The sequence below is a fragment of the Diuraphis noxia genome, unplaced genomic scaffold (genome assembly GCF_037042655.1).
Source record: "Diuraphis noxia isolate RWA-SAM2 unplaced genomic scaffold, SU_Dnox_SAM2 contig0001, whole genome shotgun sequence".
Lineage (NCBI taxonomy): Eukaryota > Metazoa > Arthropoda > Insecta > Hemiptera > Aphididae > Diuraphis > Diuraphis noxia.
In genome coordinates, this window is record NW_028301711.1 from 110735001 (window position 1) to 110742500 (window position 7500).

A 7500-nucleotide genomic window follows, 5' to 3' on the forward strand; every position below is an offset into this window, starting at 1 on the left:
GCAGCGTTCGATTTACGCGGGTGCGTACGGTGGTCGACGACTTGCAACAACGTCACGGGTGGTCGGTTAGACGAAATGCGCTCGGGGTTGCCCGGGTAGACCGCGGTCGGTGGGACGGGAGAAGATTTGTTCATGTCGGGTGGTCGGGTGAAAAAAAATTACGTAGCACTGTTACGCGCGTCCTAACGTCGTTTACGATGAACACGTATTATTTTCCAGTCGACCGTCCACGGTGGTCCGTCGAGCCGGGGTAGGTCGCATGCGGGCAGCCCGGACGTCGACGTTGCACGGGGTTTCGAAACCGGAGTTTTTGGATCGCGATTTTTTCCAAACCCAATAACTCGTTAACGGTCGGTTTTCGGTGGACGAACCAAAGAGGTGATCTCGTCGGGCGCACCGAATACTATCAGGAATAGTAGGTCCGACGGACGTGATGCGATTTTTAAATATTTTTCGATTGTGCGATTGTGGCGGGGGTATTAGTGTTCGGGTGGGGGGAACCGATACGCGCGCCGATTGCGGTAGTTGACGGGCGCGCGTCCACTGTTGCACGAGCGACGCTACGCCATTACGGGTGGTCGGTTAGACGAAATGTATTATCACTGTCCCAATCCGCGCGCCCGGTGGTCGGTGTCGTAGGCGGTCGGCCGGTACTGCTACTCGGGACCGCATGGCGGCCGGCTAGATTTGCGTCCCGCCATTTTTTTTCGTGCCGTGCCGCCAAGCGGCGTGCGTACGGTGGTCGACGACTTGTAACAACGTCACGGGTGGTCGGTTAGACGAAATGCGCTCGGGGTTGCCCGGGTAGACCGCGGTCGGTGGGACGGGAGAAGATTTGTTCATGTCGGGTGGTCGGGTGAAAAAAAATTACGTAGCACTGTTACGCGCGTCCTAACGTCGTTTACGATGAACACGTTTTATTTTCCAGTCGACCGTCCACGGTGGTCCGTCGAGCCGGGGTAGGTCGCATGCGGGCTGCCCGGACGTCGACGTTGCACGGGGTTTCGAAACCGGAGTTTTTGGATCGCGATTTTTTCCAAACCCAATAACTCGTTATCGGTCGGTGTTCGGTGGACGAACCAAAGAGGTGATCTCGTCGGGCGCACCGAATACTATCAGGAATAGTAGGTCCGACGGACGTGATGCGATTTTTAAATATTTTTCGATTGTGCGATTGCGGCGGGGGTATTAGTGTTCGGGTGGGGGGAACCGATACGCGCGCCGATTGCGGTAGTTGACGGGCGCGCGTCCACTGTTGCACGAGCGACGCTACGCCATTACGGGTGGTCGGTTAGACGAAATGTATTATCACTGTCCCAATCCGCGCGCCCGGTGGTCGGTGTCGTAGGTGGTCGGCCGGCTAGATTTGCGTCCCGCCACTTTTTTTCGTGCCGTGCCGCCAAGCGGCGTGCGTACGGTGGTCGACGACTTGTAACAACGTTAGGCGAAATGCGATTGTGGCGGGGGTATTAGTGTTCGGGCGGGGGGATCCGATACGGGCGCGGATTGCGGTAGTCCACGGGCGCGCGTCCACTGTTACACGAACGACGCTACGCCATTAAGGTGGAAAAACCCGGGATTTTGTAAATTTGTGAGCGGTTCGGTCGTCGGCGTTGCAGTCGACGGCCGGCCGCCGATCACGAACACCACAACAGCAAAGCCACGGGCGACGCCGAAGACGGCGCGTACACCTCGCGGCGCCCACCGGTCGCCGCCAACTGACGGTCGTCCACGTACGCGGGACACCGTCGGTTGAGTGGCCGGTCCGGTGAGAGCCGGCGGAAGGTGACACGCGTCCGCGTTTCGGCCGCCGACCCATCTCGCAATCCGAGTGGCGAAACTCAACCGGCGCCGCGCGTCCACCAGCCGGTGTTTGCGCGGCGCGCGCCAATCCACACCGATGACGACTCCCGTTACCGTTCCGCGTGTCACGAACACTCGACGCCAGAACATTCCCGCCGCGGCCGGCCATCGTCGCCGCGCCCGGCGGTCGCCGGGGCGAAGCCACGGGACGGCGGACTTCGCGTCGCGTCCCGGCTTCCCCCTCGATCTCGGCTGGGGGCCGTTACGAATCGGGCGAGAGCCGGTCTCGGTACGCTCGCCGGGGACCCGTGCACACACCGTCACCCGAACCCGGCGGTCGACCGTCACCCGGTCCGTCTCGTCAACGTGTCGCACTCCGTGTGCCGACCACACCACACACACATTTTGTTGTTGTTGAACCGCGGTCGGTCGCGCGGCCGTGACCCACAGCGGTCCCGGCCACGCGATCGCCCTCGGCGTCGGCTCGCCGCCCCCTTCCGCGGGGCGTCGGACCGGCGCTCGGACGCACGCGTCCCAGGCCGCCACGCGCGTGGCGGTCGCGGGGCGCGGTAGCAGTAAACCCGAGATCCCTGGTTGATCCTGCCAGTAGTCATATGCTTGTCTCAAAGATTAAGCCATGCATGTCTCAGTGCAAGCCGCATTAAGGTGAAACCGCGAAAGGCTCATTAAATCAGTTGTGGTTCCTTAGATCGTACCCAAGTTACTTGGATAACTGTGGTAATTCTAGAGCTAATACATGCCGACAGAGTTCCGACCGTCGCGGCGCTCTCGGGCGTCGCGCGCGGGAGGAACGCTTTTATTAGATCAAAACCGGCCCGTCGCGGCGCGCTTCGTGCGCGTCCCGATCGCGGCCCGCGCAAAGACCTGGTGACTCTGAATAACTTCGAGCTGATCGCACGGTCTCCGTACCGGCGACGCATCTTTCAAATGTCTGCCTTATCAACTGTCGACGGTAGGTTCCATGCCTACCGTGGTGGTAACGGGTAACGGGGAATCAGGGTTCGATTCCGGAGAGGGAGCCTGAGAAACGGCTACCACATCCAAGGAAGGCAGCAGGCGCGCAAATTACCCACTCCCGGAACGGGGAGGTAGTGACGAAAAATAACGATACGGGACTCATCCGAGGCCCCGTAATCGGAATGAGAACACTTTAAAACCTTTAAACGAGGATCAATTGGAGGGCAAGTCTGGTGCCAGCAGCCGCGGTAATTCCAGCTCCAATAGCGTATATTAAAGTTGTTGCGGTTAAAAAGCTCGTAGTCGGATCTGTGTCTGGGCGGTGCCGGACCACCCTGGCGGTCCGGCGTGTCGCGGCCGGCCGTGCCGCGGGACCACGTGTCCCGTCGGCGCGGTCGCCGTCGCGCTCGTCAGCCGTCTCGGGGTGTTAGTTACCGGCACGTCGGCCGGACGTATTGTCGGCAGGCGGACACGTGTCTCGTGCTCCCGGCGCGCCGCGCGGCCACGCGTCGCGCGGCCGTCGGGGTTCGACGACGGCGGCCGCCTACTCCAATCTTGCTGCGCGGTGCTCTTCACCGAGTGCCGTCGGCGGGCCGACACGTTTACTTTGAACAAATTAGAGTGCTCAAAGCAGGCTCAAATCTGGCGGGGCGGCTTCACGGCCGTCTCGTCAAAAGGCCCTGAATACTGGTCGCATGGAATAATGGAACAAGACCTCGGTCCCGCGCATCTCCGCCCTTCGCGGGCGCGCGAAACCGCCCTCCGGGGCGTTTCCGTGCGCGGGCCGCCGGGCCGCGGGCGCCAGTCGCCCGCGCGTCCCGCCGGGCCGGTTTTCGGGACCGGAGGTAATGATCAACAGAGACGGGCGGGGGCATTCGTACCGAGACGTTAGAGGTGAAATTCTTGGATCGTCTCGAGACGAACTGACGCGAAAGCATTTGCCAAGTACGTTCTCGTATGATCAAGAACGAAAGTTAGAGGTTCGAAGGCGATCAGATACCGCCCTAGTTCTAACTGTAAACGATGCCAGCTAGCGATCCGCCGGCGTTTCATTAACGACCCGGCGGGCAGCTTCCGGGAAACCGAAGCTTTTCGGTTCCGGGGGAAGTATGATTGCAAAGTTGAAACTTAAAGGAATTGACGGAAGGGCACCACCAGGAGTGGAGCCTGCGGCTTAATTTGACTCAACACGGGAAACCTCACCAGGCCCGGACACCGGAAAGATTGACAGATTGAGAGCTCTTTCTTGATTCGGTGGGTGGTGGTGCATGGCCGTTCTTAGTTGGTGGAGCGATCTGTCTGGTTAATTCCGATAACGAACGAGACTCTGTCCTGCTAACTAGGCGGGTAAACCCGGGTCGGCGTGGGCGCGGCGCCGGCGGTTTCGGCCGTCTGCGTTCGCGTTCCCGTCGGCTCGGCCCGGTATCCCCGAACGCGTTCGCCCGTCGTCCACGGCGGTCGTCGGGCGCGGCCGCGCCATCCGCGTCCCGGCGTGCGGCGGGCGTGCGGGGGTCGGGGGGCAACCTCCGGTCGCCGTGCGTCAGTCGTGCGCTGGGCTCCGCGGTGAAGCGCGCCGCGTTCGCGGCCGTCGCCGGCGGATCACGATACGTTACTAGGGCTACCGCCGGCTCCCAGGAGCTTAAACTCTTCTTAGAGGGACAGGCGGCGGACGAAAATAGCCGCACGAGACTGAGCGATAACAGGTCTGTGATGCCCTTAGATGTTCTGGGCCGCACGCGCGCTACACTGAAGGAATCAGCGTGTGTTAACATTCCTGGGCCGACAGGCTTCCGGGTAACCCGCTGAACCTCCTTCGTGCTTAGGGATCGTGGCTTGCAATTTTTCCACGTGAACGAGGAATTCCCAGTAAGCGCGAGTCATCAGCTCGCGTTGATTACGTCCCTGCCCTTTGTACACACCGCCCGTCGCTACTACCGATTGAACGACCGCAGTGAGGTCTTCGGACTGGACGCGCGTTATTCGGCCCCCTCGGGGGCTGGGTCGTCGCGCGACCGGGAAGATGACCGAACTCGGCCGTTTAGAGGAAGTAAAAGTCGTAACAAGGTTTCCGTAGGTGAACCTGCGGAAGGATCATTAGAGACGGGCCCGCGGCGCCGGCGACTCGCTTGCCGGTCTCGCGCGCGCCTAATCCGACCCCGTGGCCGCGTGCGCTCGCGCGCGACAACCGCGCACGGTTGTCGTCCGCCGACCGCCCGCGCGCCGCGACCCCCGACCGAGAGTCGACCGAAAGATGGTTACCGTCGTCGGAAGACGATTGTGTAAACGAAAAAAAAAAAAAACAAACACCCGACCCCGAACGGCGGATCACTTGGCTCGTGGATCGATGAAGACCGCAGCTATCTGCGCGTCGTCGTGTAATCCGCAGGTTATACGAACATCGACCAGTCGAACGCACATTGCGGCCTCGGTGACCCGCGGGTCCCGGGCCACGCCTGTCTGAGGGTCGTATACCGGATACTCGGCCAGACCGATGCGCCGGCACGGCAGGCGTCCGGCGGAGCGCGCGCGCCGCGTCCGGTCCTCACGGGGACCGGCGCCCGCGCGCCCGTCGGCCGCACGCCGCGCCCGCGCGAGTTTGGCGGCTCGACCGGGGAAAACGCGGGCTACCGCTCGCGGCTGCCCCCGGTCGTCCGCCCAAGTTGTGACGGCAAACAGTCACGGGTTCTCGCGCCGTCGAACGGCACGTCCCCGTCCGCCCGCCGCGCGAGAGCGCGGCCGGGTCGGCTGAGAGTCGTCCTCGAGACGCCACCTCTCCGGCAACCGAGAAGCGGACGCGGACCGTCGCCGCGCGGACGGAGCGCGGACCCGCGCACCAGTTACCACCACCACACGTACCACACACTTGTTCCGACCTCAGATCAGGCGGGACTACCCGCCGGATTTAAGCATATTAATAAGCGGAGGAAAAGAAAACAACCGTGATTCCCCCAGTAGCGGCGAGCGAACAGGGAAAAGCCCATCGCCGAATCCCGCCGCGCACTTTTGTGTCGCGGCACGTATGGGAGTTGTGGCGTACGGGCCGGCCTCGTTGCCGGGGCGCACGTGACGGTCCAAGTCTCCCTTGAACGGGGCCATGGCCCGCAGATGGTGCCAGGCCAGTAGAGGCCGTCACAGCGTTCCGGGATCGGACCGCGCCTTCGAGTCGGGTTGCTTGAGAGTGCAGCCCGAAGCGGGTGGTAAACTCCATCTAAGGCTAAATACGGCCACGAGACCGATAGTGGACAAGTACCGTGAGGGAAAGTTGAAAAGAACTTTGAAGAGAGAGTTCATAAGAACGTGAAACCGTTCGGGTGTAAACGGACAGAGCCCGCGAGTCCCCGCCGGGCGAATTCACGGTCGGTGGTCTCACCGCCGGCCGGATCTTTCGCTCGGTCAGCGGACGTCGCGACTCGTTGGGCGCCGGCCGAAGGGCCCGGGTGGCGGTTCGTCGCGGCGGTCGCGCCTCGGCGTGACCGTTCGCGCCGAACCCCGGTGCTCCTGGTCGGCTCGCCCGACGGCATGAACCGTCGACGCGGCCCCGTCGCAGGCGGGGTCCCGTCGGTCGGCGACGAGTTTCGGGCTACTTTCCGACCCGTCTTGAAACACGGACCAAGGAGTCTAACGTGTGCGCGAGTCAACGGTGATCTCACGAAAAACCACGTTTGGCGCAATGAAAGTGAACCGTTTACGGTGCGGACGATGGCCTAGCGACCGAACCCACCGGCGTTCAAAGTCGCGCTGGTCCGCAGTCCGGGGGCGTCTCCGCCAGGTCGGCTCCGGCCGTCCGGGGGCGCACCCTTAGCGCACACGTTGGTACCCGAAAGATGGTGAACTATGCCTGGCCAGGATGAAGTCAGGGGAAACCCTGATGGAGGTCCGCAGCGATTCTGACGTGCAAATCGATCGTCTGAGCTGGGTATAGGGGCGAAAGACTAATCGAACCATCTAGTAGCTGGTTCCATCCGAAGTTTCCCTCAGGATAGCTGGCGCCGATGTGTCCCGCCCGTTCGCGGGCGTACGGACGCCGGTGGGACTCCGCGCTGTACGGCGCGGTAACAACCCGCTCGTAACACGGAGGATGTCTCATACGGTAAAGCGAATGATTAGAGGACATTGGGGCCGAAACGACCTCAACCTATTCTCAAACTATAAATGGGTGAGATCGCCGGCTTTACCTGGTACACCGCGTGAACCGCGTGCGAAGCCGGCGACGGAACCCTAGGCGCTTAGTGGGCCATTTTTGGTAAGCAGAACTGGCGCTGCGGGATGAACCGAACGCCGAGTTAAGGCGCCGAAATCGACGCGTATTCAGAGACCATGAAAGGCGTTGGTTGCTGATGACAGCAGGACGGTGGCCATGGAAGTCGGAATCCGCTAAGGAGTGTGTAACAACTCACCTGCCGAAGCAACTAGCTCTGAAAATGGATGGCGCTGGAGCGTCGTGCCTATACTCGGCCGTCGGCGGCACAGTGGGGCCGGTCGTCGCTCGCGGCGGCCGGTCCCGGCAAGCCCCGACGAGTAGGATGGCGCGGCGGTGTGCGTCGAAGGGCAGGTCGCGAGACCGCCTGGAGCCGCCGTCGGTGCAGATCTTGGTGGTAGTAGCAAATACTCGAGAGGGGCCCTCGGGGGCTGCCGTGGAGAAGGGTTTCTTGTGAACAGCCGTTGTCCAAGAGTCAGTCGATCCTAAGCCCGGGGAGAGATCCTCGTACCACGGGCGAA

General features: G+C 62.1%; 3 non-coding genes across 3 annotated transcripts in view; all 3 read left to right on the plus strand.

The window, feature by feature from the left end:
• The first annotated feature begins 2390 nt into the window (after window positions 1–2390).
• Window positions 2391–4878, plus strand: LOC149063318 (small subunit ribosomal RNA). The gene has a single exon (XR_016189990.1). It is a non-coding gene; the product is annotated as a small subunit ribosomal RNA (ribosomal RNA).
• Window positions 4879–5090: 212 nt separating this feature from the next.
• Window positions 5091–5248, plus strand: LOC149063319 (5.8S ribosomal RNA). The gene has a single exon (XR_016190058.1). It is a non-coding gene; the product is annotated as a 5.8S ribosomal RNA (ribosomal RNA).
• A 402-nt stretch (window positions 5249–5650) lies between these two features.
• LOC149063320 (large subunit ribosomal RNA) overlaps window positions 5651–7500 on the plus strand; it is a 4199-nt gene continuing 2349 nt past the window's right edge. Inside the window, exon 1 of the ribosomal RNA XR_016190009.1 lies at window positions 5651–7500. This exon is cut by the window's right edge and continues 2349 nt beyond it. This is a non-coding gene — a ribosomal RNA (large subunit ribosomal RNA).